This window comes from Oncorhynchus masou, unplaced genomic scaffold (genome assembly GCF_036934945.1).
Source record: "Oncorhynchus masou masou isolate Uvic2021 unplaced genomic scaffold, UVic_Omas_1.1 unplaced_scaffold_5971, whole genome shotgun sequence".
In the NCBI taxonomy this organism is placed as follows: Eukaryota; Metazoa; Chordata; class Actinopteri; order Salmoniformes; family Salmonidae; genus Oncorhynchus; species Oncorhynchus masou.
Genome location: NW_027012395.1, coordinates 5,001 through 19,630, shown reverse-complemented (window position 1 = coordinate 19,630; position 14,630 = coordinate 5,001). Strand labels below are relative to the sequence as shown.

The 14,630-nt window shown below is 47.1% G+C and overlaps 1 long non-coding RNA gene across 1 annotated transcript in view; it reads right to left on the bottom strand.

The window, feature by feature from the left end:
* Positions 1 to 3,796: 3,796 nt before the first annotated feature.
* Positions 3,797 to 14,630, bottom strand: part of LOC135536340 (uncharacterized) — a 13,988-nt gene continuing 3,154 nt past the window's right edge. Inside the window, exons 2-3 of the long non-coding RNA XR_010454975.1 lie at positions 11,392 to 11,468; positions 3,797 to 3,883 (exon numbers count right to left, since the gene is read on the bottom strand). This is a non-coding gene — a long non-coding RNA (uncharacterized LOC135536340). The remainder of the gene's footprint in view (positions 3,884 to 11,391; positions 11,469 to 14,630) is intronic.

The following is a 14,630-nucleotide window of genomic DNA, read 5'->3' as shown; positions in this document are numbered from 1 at the left end:
GATAGCACCAACCTCCTCTCTCACCTCAAAGTAGACAGATAGCACCAACCTCCCCTCACCTCAAAGTAGACAGATAGTACCAACCTCCCTCACCCCCCCCCTCAAAGGTAGACAGATAGCACCAACCTCCCCCTCAAAGTAGACAGATAGCACCAACCTCCTCACCCCCTCCCCAAAGTAGACAGATAGCACCAACCTCCCCTCCCCCCTCAAAGTAGACAGATAGCACCAACCTCCCTCAAAGAGACAGATAGCACCAACCTCCCCTCCCCTCACAGACAGATAGCACCACCCTCCCTCACCTCAAAGTAGACAGATAGCACCAACCTCCCTCACCTCACCTCAAAGTAGACAGATAGCACCAACCTCCCCTCACCTCACCCTCAAAGTAGACAGATAGCACCAACCTCCCCATTCAAAGTAGACAGATAGCACCACCTCACTCCTATCACCTCAAAGTAGACAGATAGCACCAACCTCCACTCCTATCACCTCAAAGTAGACAGATAGCACCAACTCTCACCTCACCTCAAAGTAGACAGATAGCACCAACTCCACTCCATCACCTCAAAGTAGACAGATAGCACCAACCTCCCCTCACCTCACCTCAAAGTAGACAGATAGCACCAACCTCCTCACCTCACCTCCTCAAAGTAGACAGATAGCACCAACCTCCCTTCACCTCAAAGTAGACAGATAGCACCAACCTCCCTCACTCCTACCTCAAAGTAGACAGATAGGCACCAACCTCCACTCCTATCACCTCAAAGTAGACAGATAGCACCAACCTCTCCCCATTCAAAGTAGACAGATAGCACCAACCTCCACTCCTATCACCTCAAAGTAGACAGATAGCACCAACCTCCCCCATTCAAAGTAGACAGATAGCACCAACCTCCACTCCTATCACCTCAAAGTAGACAGATAGCACCAACCTCCCCCATTCAAAGTAGACAGATAGCACCAAGTCCTCCCCTCACCTCAAAGTAGACAGATAGCACCAAGTCCCCTCCTATCACCTCAAAGTAGACAGATAGCACCAAGTCCCCTCCCCTCACCTCAAAGTAGACAGATAGCACCAACCTCCCCACCTCAAAGTAGACAGATAGCACCAAGTCCACTCCTATCACCTCAAAGTAGACAGATAGCACCAAGTCCCCTCCCCTCACCTCAAAGTAGACAGATAGCACCAACCTCCCCTCACCTCAAAGTAGACAGATAGCACCAACCTCCCCTCACCTCAAAGTAGACAGATAGCACCAAGTCCCCTCCCCTCACCTCAAAGTAGACAGATAGCACCAACCTCCCCTCACCTCAAAGTAGACAGATAGCACCAACCTCCACTCCTCTCACCTCAAAGTAGACAGATAGCACCAACCTCCCCTCACCTCACCTCAAAGTAGACAGATAGCACCAACCTCCCTTCACCTCAAAGTAGACAGATAGCACCAACCTCCCCTCACCTCACCTCAAAGTAGACAGATAGCACCAACCTCCACTCCTATCACCTCAAAGTAGACAGATAGCACCAACCTCTCCCCATTCAAAGTAGACAGATAGCACCAACCTCCACTCCTATCACCTCAAAGTAGACAGATAGCACCAACCTCTCCCCATTCAAAGTAGACAGATAGCACCAACCTCCACTCCTATCACCTCAAAGTAGACAGATAGCACCAACCTCCCCCCATTCAAAGTAGACAGATAGCACCAAGTCCCCTCCCCTCACCTCAAAGTAGACAGATAGCACCAAGTCCCCTCCTCTCACCTCAAAGTAGACAGATAGCACCAAGTCCCCTCCCCTCACCTCAAAGTAGACAGATAGCACCAACCTCCCCTCACCTCAAAGTAGACAGATAGCACCAAGTCCCCTCCTATCACCTCAAAGTAGACAGATAGCACCAAGTCCCCTCCCCTCACCTCAAAGTAGACAGATAGCACCAACCTCCCCTCACCTCAAAGTAGACAGATAGCACCAAGTCCACTCCTATCACCTCAAAGTAGACAGATAGAACCAACCTCCCCTCACCTCAAAGTAGACAGATAGCACCAACCTCCTCACCTCAAAGTAGACAGATAGCACCAACCTCCCTCACCTCAAAGTAGACAGATAGCACCAAGTCCCCTCCCCTCACCTCAAAGTAGACAGATAGCACCAACCTCCCCTCACCTCAAAGTAGACAGATAGCACCAACCTCCACTCCTCTCACCTCAAAGTAGACAGATAGCACCAACCTCCCCTCCCCTCACCTCAAAGTAGACAGATAGCACCAACCTCCCCTCACCTCAAAGTAGACAGATAGCACCAGCCTCCACTCCTATCACCTCAAAGTAGACAGATAGCACCAACCTCCACTCCTATCACCTCAAAGTAGACAGATAGCACCAACCTCCCCTCACCTCACCTCAAAGTAGACAGATAGCACCAAGTCCCCTCACCTCAAAGTAGACAGATAGCACCAACCTCCACTCCTCTCACCTCAAAGTAGACAGATAGCACCAACCTCCCCTCCCCCCATTCAAAGTAGACAGATAGCACCAACCTCCCCTCACCTCAAAGTAGACAGATAGCACCAACCTCACCTCACCTCAAAGTAGACAGATAGCACCAACCTCCCCTCACCTCAAAGTAGACAGATAGCACCAACCTCCACTCCTATCACCTCAAAGTAGACAGATAGCACCAACCTCCCCCCATTCAAAGTAGATAGATAGCACCAAGTCCCCTCACCTCAAAGTAGACAGATAGCACCAACCTCCACTCCTATCACCTCAAAGTAGACAGATAGCACCAACCTCTCCCCATTCAAAGTAGACAGATAGCACCAACCTCCCCTCACCTCACCTCAAAGTAGACAGATAGCACCAACCTCCCCTCACCTCACCTCAAAGTAGACAGATAGCACCAAGTCCCCTCACCTCAAAGTAGACAGATAGCACCAACCTCCCCCCATTCAAAGTAGACAGATAGCACCAACCTCCCCTCACCTCACCTCAAAGTAGACAGATAGCACCAACCTCCCCTCACCTCACCTCAAAGTAGACATATAGCACCAACCTCCCCTCACCTCACCTCAAAGTAGACAGATAGCACCAACCTCCACTCCTATCACCTCAAAGTAGACAGATAGCACCAACCTCCCCTCACCTCAAAGTAGACAGATAGCACCAACCTCCACTCACCTCAAAGTAGACAGATAGCACCAACCTCCCCTCACCTCAAAGTAGAAAGTCTCATCAAACTGGGGGTTGTTGGTTTTCCTTTTCACCTTGGTCTTCTTAGCTTCTGGATCTGTACAGAGAGAGGGGGAGGGAGAGAGAGAGCGGGAGAGCAAGAGGGGGGTGAAAGAGAGGGGGGGAGAGAGAGGTTGGAATTAGAGACAGAGAGAGAGAGAGAGACAAGAGAGAGAGAGAGAGAGAGAGAGGGAGGGGGACAGAGGGGGAGAGAGAGGGAGAGAGAGAGACAGAGAGAGAGAGAGAGAGAGGGGAGAGAGAGAGAGAGAGAGAGAGAGAGAGAGAGAGAGAGAGAGAGAGAAAGAGAGAGAGAGAGACAGAGAGAAAGAAAGAGAGAGAGAGAGAGAGAGAAAGAGAGAGAGACAGAGAGACAGAGAGAGAGAAAGAGAGAGAGAGACAGAGAGAGACAGAGAGAGAGAGACAGAGAGACAGAGAGAGTGTGATGGGACGAAAGAGAGAGCAAGAGACAAGGAGAAGGGAAGGTTAAACGACTGCCTATCACATAGAAGTCTGATAGATGTAACAGTTGATCAGTGACAGTGGTGTCTCTGTGATCGTTGGCTCTGACCTGGATGGGCCCAGCAGGGATACCGCAGCGTACGGATCACACTGTCCATTCACGATGGGCAGGCCCTGGCACTCCAACACACTGCAGAGAGAGACTGTTAGTAACACACACACACACACACACACACTACACACACTACACACACTACACATTACACACACCCACACAGAGTGTTTCCTCAGAGTCAGGCTCCATACAGCTATACAGACTGCTTTGTGATCACCACCTGTTTAGACCAATCACAGCAGAGCGTCTGTTGGTATAGCAACCCCCCCCTCCCTCCATGGTGACATCATGCTGTAAAGAGGTTACACTGCCAGCAGGACGCATCACTTCCTCTCTGTCACTGGCGCCCGGTCAACACAGGCCAATGATGATGTCAGCGGGCGGAGGAGGAAGGTTAAAATTCACTAACGACAGACAACTTCCTGTCAGTGAGCCTGTTTAATATAACCTCTGGCTGACCTAGACAGACAGACAGACAACTTCCTGTCAGTGAGCCTGTTTAATATAACCTCTGGCTGACCGAGACAGACAGACAGACAACTTCCTGTCAGTGAGCCTGTTTAATATAACCTCTGGCTGACCTAGACAGACAGACAGACAGACAACTTCCTGTCAGTGAGCCTGTTTAATATAACCTCTGGCTGACCTAGACAGACAGACAGACAACTTCCTGTCAGTGAGCCTGTTTAATATAACCTCTGGCTGACCGAGACAGACAGACAGACAGACAGACAGACAGACAGACAGACAGACAGACAGACAGACAGACAGACAGACAGACAGATAGACAGACAAACAAACAGACAGACACACAAACTGACTAAACGCTGTTGCAATGGACAGCATTGGACACAGGGAGACGCCCATAAGTTAGTTGATGTTTGGGACTTCAGACTCTAGTCTGTTTGTGATTACACTTCCTTTAGTAAATTAGTTTGTGGGTTGAGCCAAGCGCCCTTTCAAAAAGTCGTTACAATAAAATTAGACGGAATTGAATAAAACTGAATCAAATGGACGAGAATAGGACTCGTTCCCATCCAACAGAGAATAGGACTCGTTCCCATCCAATAGAGAATAGGACTCGTTCCCATCCAATAGAGAATAGGACTCGTTCCCATCCAACAGAGAATAGGACTCGTTCCCATCCAATAGAGAATAGGACTCGTTCCCATCCAATAGAGAATAAGACTCGTTCCCATCCAATAGAGAATAGGACTCGTTCCAACAGAGAATAGGACTCGTTCCCATCCAACAGAGAATAGGACTCGCTCCCATCCAATAGAGAATAGGACTCGTTCCCATCCAATAGAGAATAGGACTCGCTCCCATCCAATAGAGAATAGGACTCGCTCCCATCCAATAGAGAATAGGACTCGCTCCCATCCAATAGAGAATAGGACTCGTTCCCATCTAATAGAGAATAGGACTCATTCCCATCCAATAGAGAATAGGACTCGTTCCCATCCAATAGAGAATAGGACTCGCTCCCATCCAATAGAGAATAGGACTCGTTCCCATCCAATAGAGAATAGGACTCATTCCCATCCAATAGAGAATAGGACTCGTTCCCATCCAATAGAGAATAGGACTCGTTCCCATCCAATAGAGAATAGGACTCGTTCCCATCCAATAGAGAATAGGACTCGTTCCCATCCAATAGAGAATAGGACCTGCTCCCATCCAATAGAGAATAGGACTCGCTCCCATCCAATAGAGAATAGGACTCGTTCCATCCAATAGAGAATAGGACTCGATCCCGTCCAATAGAGAACAGGACTCGTTCCCATCCAATAGAGAACAGGACTCGTTCCCATCCAACAGAGAATAGGACTCGTTCCCATCCAATAGAGAATAGGACTCGTTCCCATCCAATAGAGAACAGGACTCGTTCCAATAGAAGAGAGAATAGGACTCGTTCCCGTCCAGTAGAGAATAGGACTCGTTCCCATCCAATAGAGAATAGGACTCGTTCCCATCCAATAGAGAATAGGACTCGTTCCCATCCAATAGAGAATAGGACTCGTTCCCATCCAACAGAGAATAGGACTCGTTCCCATCCAATAGAGAACAGGACTCGTTCCCATCCAATAGAGAATAGGACTCGTTCCAATAGAAGAGAGAATAGGACTCGTTCCAATAGAACAGAGAATAGGACTCGTTCCAATAGAAGAGAGAATAGGACTCGTTCCAATAGAACAGAGAATAGGACTCATTCCAACAGAGAATAGGACTCATTCCAATCCAACAGAGAATAGGACTCATTCCAATAGAACAGAGAATAGGACTCATTCCAATCCAACAGAAAATAGGACTCATTCCAATAGAACAGAGAATAGGACTCATTCCAATAGAAGAGAGAATAGGACTCGTTCCCATCCAATAGAGAATAGGACTCGTTCCCATCCAATAGAGAATAGGACTCGTTCCCATCCAATAGAGAATAGGACTCATTCCCATCCAACAGAGAATAGGACTCGTTCCCATCCATTAGAGAATAGGACTCGTTCCCATCCAATAGAGAATAGGACTCGTTCCCATCCAATAGAGAACAGGACTCGTTCCAATAGAAGAGAGAATAGACTGCTCCGTCCAGTAGAGAATAGGACTCGTTCCCATCCAATAGAGAATAGGACTCGCTCCCATCCAATAGAGAATAGGACTCGTTCCCATCCAATAGAGAATAGGACTCGTTCCCATCCAATAGAGAACAGGACTCGATCCCATCCAATAGAGAATAGGACTCGTTCCCATCCAATAGAGAATAGGACTCGTTCCCATCCAATAGAGAATAGGACTCGTTCCCATCCAATAGAGAATAGGACTCGTTCCCATCCATTAGAGAATAGGACTCGTTCCCATCCAACAGAGAATAGGACTCGTTCCCATCCAATAGAGAATAGGACTCGTTCCCATCCAATAGAGAACAGGACTCGTTCCCATCCAATAGAGAACAGGACTCGTTCCAATCCAACAGAGAATAGGACTCGTTCCCATCCAATAGAGAATAGGACTCGTTCCCATCCAATAGAGAATAGGACTCGTTCCAATAGAAGAGAGAATAGGACTCGTTCCAATAGAACAGAGAATAGGACTCGTTCCCATCCAATAGAGAATAGGACTCGTTCCCATCCAATAGAGAACAGGACTCGTTCCAATAGAAGAGAGAATAGGACTCGTTCCCGTCCAGTAGAGAATAGGACTCGTTCCCATCCAATAGAGAATAGGACTCGTTCCCATCCAATAGAGAATAGGACTCGTTCCCATCCAATAGAGAACAGGACTCGATCCCATCCAATAGAGAATAGGACTCGTTCCCATCCAATAGAGAATAGGACTCGTTCCCATCCAACAGAGAATAGGACTCGTTCCCGTCCAGTAGAGAATAGGACTCGTTCCCATCCAATAGAGAATAGGACTCGTTCCCATCCAATAGAGAATAGGACTCGATCCCGTCCAATAGAGAATAGGACTCGTTCCCATCCAATAGAGAATAGGACTCGTTCCCATCCAATAGAGAATAGGACTCGTTCCCATCCAATAGAGAATAGGACTCTGTTCCCATCCAATAGAGAATAGGACTCGCTCCCATCCAACAGAGAATAGGACTCGTTCCCATCCAATAGAGAACAGGACTCGTTCCCATCCAATAGAGAATAGGACTCGTTCCCATCCAATAGAGAATAGACCTGCTCCCATCCAATAGAGAATAGGACTCGTTCCCATCCAATAGAGAACAGGACTCGTTCCCATCCAATAGAGAATAGGACTCGCTCCCATCCAATAGAGAATAGGACTCGTTCCCATCCAATAGAGAATAGGACTCGCTCCCATCCAATAGAGAATAGGACTCGCTCCCATCCAATAGAGAATAGACCGTTCCAATAGAAGAGAGAATAGGACCTCGCTCCAATAGAACAGAGAATAGGACCTCGCCCAATAGAAGAGAGAATAGGACTCGTTCCAATAGAACAGAGAATAGGACTCGTTCCAATAGAAGAGAGAATAGGACTCGTTCCAATAGAAGAGAGAATAGGACACATTCCAACAGAGAATAGGACTCATTCCAATAGAACAGAGAATAGGACTCATTCCAATAGAATAGAGAATAGGACTCATTCCAATAGAACAGAGAATAGGACTCGTTCCAATAGAACAGAGTATAGGACTCGTTCCAATAGAACAGAGAATAGGACTCATTCCAATAGAACAGAGAATAGGACTCATTCCAATAGAACAGAGAATAGGACTCATTCCAACAGAGAATAGGACTCATTCCAATCCAACAGAGAATAGGACTCATTCCAATAGAACAGAGAATAGGACTCATTCCAATCCAACAGAGAATAGGACTCATTCCAATAGAACAGAGAATAGGACTCATTCCAATAGAAGAGAGAATAGGACTCATTCCCATCCAACAGAGAATAGGACTCATTCCAATAGAAGAGAGAATAGGACTCGTTCCGTCCAGTAGAGAATAGGACTCGTTCCCATCCAATAGAGAATAGGACTCATTCCCATCCAACAGAGAATAGGACTCGTTCCAATAGAAGAGAGAATAGGACTCGTTCCCATCCAACAGAGAATAGGACTCATTCCCATCCAACAGAGAATAGGACTCATTCCCATCCAACAGAGAATAGGACTCATTCCAATAGAACAGAGAATAGGACTCATTCCAATAGAACAGAGAATAGGACTCATTCCAATAGAACAGAGAATAGGACTCATTCCAATAGAACAGAGAATAGGACTCATTCCAATAGAACAGAGAATAGGACTCATTCCAACAGAGAATAGGACTCATTCCAATCCAACAGAGAATAGGACTCATTCCAATAGAACAGAGAATAGGACTCATTCCAATCCAACAGAAAATAGGACTCATTCCAATAGAACAGAGAATAGGACTCATTCCAATAGAAGAGAGAATAGGACTCATTCCCATCCAACAGAGAATAGGACTCATTCCAATAGAAGAGAGAATAGGACTCGTTCCCGTCCAGTAGAGAATAGGACTCGTTCCCATCCAATAGAGAATAGGACTCATTCCCATCCAACAGAGAATAGGACTCGTTCCAATAGAAGAGAGAATAGGACTCGTTCCCATCCAACAGAGAATAGGACTCATTCCCATCCAACAGAGAATAGGACTCATTCCCATCCAACAGAGAATAGGACTCATTCCAATAGAACAGAGAATAGGACTCATTCCAATAGAATAGAGAATAGGACTCATTCCAATAGAACAGAGAATAGGACTCATTCCAATAGAACAGAGAATAGGACTCATTCCAACAGAGAATAGGACTCATTCCAATCCAACAGAGAATAGGACTCATTCCAATAGAACAGAGAATAGCACTCATTCCAATAGAACAGAGAATAGGACTCATTCCAATAGAGAATATGACTCATTCCAACAGAGAATAGGACTCATTATAATAGAACAGAGAATATGACTCATTCCAATAGAGAATAGGACTCATTCCAATAGAGAATAGGACTCATTCCAACAGAGAATAGGACTCATTCCAACAGAACAGAGAATATGACTCATTCCAATAGAACAGAGAATAGGACTCATTCCAATAGAACAGAGAATAGGACTCATTCCAATAGAACAGAGAATAGGACTCATTACAACAGAAAATAGGACTCATTCCAATCCAACAGAGAATAGGACTCATTCCAATAGAACAGAGAATAGGACTCATTCCAATAGAACAGAGAATAGGACTCATTCCAATAGAACAGAGAATAGGACTCATTCCAATCCAACAGAGAATAGGACTCATTCCAATCCAACAGAGAATAGGACTCATTCCAATAGAACAGAGAATAGGACTCATTACAATAGAGAATAGGACTCATTCCAATAGAACAGAGAATAGGACTCATTCCAACAGAGAATAGGACTCATTCCAATAGAACAGAGAATAGGACACATTCCAATAGAACAGAGAATAGGACTCATTCCAATCCAACAGAGAATAGGACTCATTCCAATAGAACAGAGAATAACAGAATGGGACAGGGATCACTGAGGTGTGTTGTAGCCTGACGTGTCTCAACGGGGAAGGGTTTGATGATGGAACAGGGATCACTGAGGTGTGTTGTAGCCTGACGTGTCTCAACGGGGAAGGGTTTGATGATGGAACAGGAACAGGGATCACTGAGGTGTGTTGTAGCCTGACGTGTCTCAACGGGGAAGGGTTTGATGATGGGACAGGGATCACTGAGGTGTGTTATAGCCTGACGCGTCTCAACGGGGAAGGGTTTGATGATGGAACAGGGATCACTGAGGTGTGTTATAGCCTGACGTGTCTCAACGGGGAAGGGTTTGATGATGGAACAGGGATCACTGAGGTGTGTTGTAGCCTGACGTGTCTCAACGGGGAAGGGTTTGATGATGGGACAGGGATCACTGAGGTGTGTTGTAGCCTGACGTGTCTCAACGGGGAAGGGTTTGATGATGGAACAGGGATCACTGAGGTGTGTTGTAGCCTGACGGGTCTCAACGGGGAAGGGTTTGATGATGGAACAGGGATCACTGAGGTGTGTTGTAGCCTGACGTGTCTCAATGGGGAAGGGTTTGATGATGGACAGGGATCACTGAGGTGTGTTGTAGCCTGACGGGTCTCAATGGGGAAGGGTTTGATGATGGAACAGGAACAGGGATCACTGAGGTGTGTTGTAGCCTGACGTGTCTCAACGGGAAGGGTTTGATGATGGAACAGGAACAGGGATCACTGAGGTGTGTTGTAGCCTGACGCATCTCAACAGGGAAGGGTTTGATGATGGACAGGGATCACTGAGGTGTGTTGTAGCCTGACGGGTCTCAATGGGGAAGGGTTTGATGATGGACAGGGATCACTGAGGTGTGTTGTAGCCTGACGCCTCTCAATGGGGAAGGGTTTGATGATGAACAGGGATCACTGAGGTGTGTTGTAGCCTGACGGGTCTCAATGGGGAAGGGTTTGATGATGGACAGGGATCACTGAGGTGTGTTGTAGCCTGACGTGTCTCAATGGGGAAGGGTTTGATGATGGACAGGGATCACTGAGGTGTGTTGTAGCCTGACGTGTCTCAATGGGGAAGGGTTTGATGATGGAACAGGGATCACTGAGGTGTGCTGTAGCCTGACGTGTCTCAACGGGGAAGGGTTTGATGATGGACAGGGATCACTGAGGTGTGTTGTAGCCTGACGGGTCTCAACGGGGAAGGGTTTGATGATGGGACAGGGATCACTGAGGTGTGTTGTAGCCTGACGCGTCTCAATGGGGAAGGGTTTGATGATGGAACAGGGATCACTGAGGTGTGTTGTAGCCTGACGGGTCTCAATGGGGAAGGGTTTGATGATGGAACAGGGATCACTGAGGTGTGTTGTAGCCTGACGTGTCTCAACGGGGAAGGGTTTGATGATGGACAGGGATCACTGAGGTGTGTTGTAGCCTGACGGGTCTCAACAGGGAAGGGTTTGATGATGGAACAGGGATCACTGAGGTGTGTTGTAGCCTGACGCCTCTCAACGGGGAAGGGTTTGATGATGGACAGGGATCACTGAGGTGTGTTGTACTCACCGTGTGGCCAGTTTATGACAGACGACTCCGCTGTCTGTGATGACCTCACTGAGACGCAGCTCTATGTGGACCTTTCCCTGAGGAACGCAGTGTTACCATGGTTATCAAATCAAATCCTATTGGTCACATACACATGGTTATCAAATCCTATTGGTCACATACACTTGGTTAGCAGATGTTACTGTAAGTGTAGAGAAATGCTTGTTACACACCTGCAGAAATGCCTGTATGAACTGGGGCGGGGGGGGGGGTCAATGTGGAATAAACTGTATGGTGATGGGGGTCAATGTAGTATGAACTGTATGGGGGTCAATGTGGAATAAACTGTATAGTGAAGGGGATCAATGTGGAATATACTGTATGGTGATGGGGGTCAATGTAGTATGAACTGTATGGGGGTCAATGTGGAATAAACTGTATGGTGATGGGGGTCAATGTGGAATAAACAGTATGGTGATGGGGGTCAATGTGGAATAAACTGTATGGTGATGGGTCAATGTGGAATAAACAGTATGGTGATGGGGGTCAATGTGGAATAAACTGTATGGTGATGGGGGTCAATGTAGTATGAACTGTATGGGGGTCAATGTGGAATAAACTGTATGGTGATGGGGGTCAATGTGGAATAAACTGTATGGTGATGGGTCAATGTGGAATAAACAGTATGGTGATGGGGGGTCAATGTGGAATAAACTATATGGTGATGGAGGGTCAATGTGGAATAAACTGTATGGTGATGGGGGTCAATGTGGAATAAACTATATGGTGATGGAGGGTCAATGTGGAATAAACAGTATGGTGATGGGGAGTCAATGTGGAATAAACTATATGGTGATGGAGGGTCAATGTGGAATAAACTGTATGGTGATGGGGGGGTCAATGTGGAATAAACTATATGGTGATGGAGGGTCAATGTGGAATAAACTGTATGGTGATGGGGTCAATGTGGAATAGAATGTATGGTGATGGGTCAATGTGGAATAAAATGTATGGTGATGGGTCAATGTGGAATAAACTGCATGGTGATGGGGGTCAATGTAGAATAAACTGTATGGTGATGGGTCAATGTGGAATAACCTGCATGGTGATGGGGGGTCAATGTGGAATAAACTGTATGGTGATGGGGGGTCAATGTGGAATAAACTGTATGGTGATGGGGGGTCAATGTGGAATAAACTGTATGGTGATGGGTCAATGTGGAATAAACTGTATGGTGATGGGGGGTCAATGTGGAATAAAATGTATGGGGATGGGGGTCAATGTAGTATGAACTCTATGGTGATGGTGGTCAATGTGGAATAAACTGTATGGTGATGGGGGGTCAATGTGGAATAAACTGCATGGTGATGGGGGGTCAATGTGGAATAAACTGTATGGTGATGGGGGTCAATGTGGAATAAACAGTATGGTGATGGGGGTCAATGTGGAATAAACTGCATGGTGATGGGGGGGTCAATGTGGAATAAACTGTATGGTGATGGGTCAATGTGGAATAAACTATATGGTGATGGGGGTCAATGTAGTATGAACTGTATGGTGATTGGGGGTCAATGTGGAATAAACTGTATGGGGATTGGTGGGTCAATGTAGTATGAACTGTATGGGGGTCAATGTGGAATAAACTGCATGGTGATGGGGGGTCAATGTGGAATAAACAGTTTTGTCAATATGGAATAAACTGTTTTGTCAATGTGGAATAAACTGTATGGTGATGGGGGAGGGTCAATGTGGAATAAATTGTTTGGGGGGTCAATGTGGAATAAACTGTATGGTGATGGGGGAGGGTCAATGTGGAATAAACTGCATGGTGATGGGGGGTCAATGTGGAATAAACTGTATGGTGATGGGGGGTCAATGTGGAATAAAGTGTATGGTGATGGGGGGTCAATGTGGAATAAACTGTTTGGGGGGTCAATGTGGTATGAACTGTATGGGGGGTCAATGTGGTATGAACTGTATGGGGGTCAATGTGGTATGTACTGTATGGGGGGATCAATGTGGTATGAACTGTATGGGGGGGATCAATGTGGTATGAACTGTATGGGGGGATCAATGTGGTATGAACTGTATGGGGGGATCAATGTGGTATGAACTGTATGGGGGTGATCAATGGGTATGAACTGTATGGGGGGGTCAATGTGGTATGAACTGTATGGGGGGCAATGTGGTATGAACTGTATGGGGGGCAATGTGGTATGAACTGTATGGGGGGGTCAATGTGGTATGAACTGTTTGGGGGGCAATGTGGTATGAACTGCTTGGGGGGCAATGTGGTATGAACTGTATGGGGGGCAATGTGGTATGAACTGTATGGGGGGTCAATGTGGTATGAACTGTATGGGGGGTCAATGTGGTATGAACTGTATGGGGGGTCAATGTGGTATGAACTGTATGGGGGGTCAATGTGGTACTGTATGGGGGGGCAATATGGTACTGTATGGGGGGGTCAATGTGGTATGAACTGTATGGTGGGGTCTATGTGGGCGGGCTGCCTTCTGAGAATTCATAGGCGATCGAATAAACCTCCACTTCCTTCCATTCTGCTAGCAAACGTGCCATCTTTGGACATAAAATAGATGACCTACGCAGAAGATTAAACAACCAACGGGACATTCAAAACGGTAATATCTTATATCTTCACGGAGACGTGGCTGAACGACGACACTGTCAACATACAGCCAGCAGGTTATACGCTGCACCGGCAGGATAGAACAGAGGCGTGGCTGGTTATACGCTGCACCGGCAGGATAGAACAGAGGCGTGGCTGGTTATACGCTGCACCGGCAGGGATAGAACAGAGCGTGGCTGGGTATACGCTGCACCGGCAGGATAGAACAGAGGCGTGGCTGGTTATACGCTGCACCGGCAGGATAGAACAGGCGTGGCTGGGTATACGCTGCACCGACAGGATAGAACAGAGGCGTGGCTGGTTATACGCTGCACCGGCAGGATAGAACAGGCGTGGCTGGGTATGCGCTGCACCGGCAGGATAGAACAGAGCGTGGCTGGTTGTGCGCTGCACCGGCAGGATAGAACAGAGGCGTGGCTGGTTAAACGCTGCACCGGCAGGATAGAACAGGCGTGGCTGGGTATACGCTGCACCGGCAGGATAGAACAGAGCGTGGCTGGGTATACGCTGCACCGGCAGGATAGAACAGAGGCGTGGCTGGTTATACGCTGCACCGACAGGATAGAACAGAGCGTGGCTGGTTATACGCTGCACCGGCAGGATAGAACAG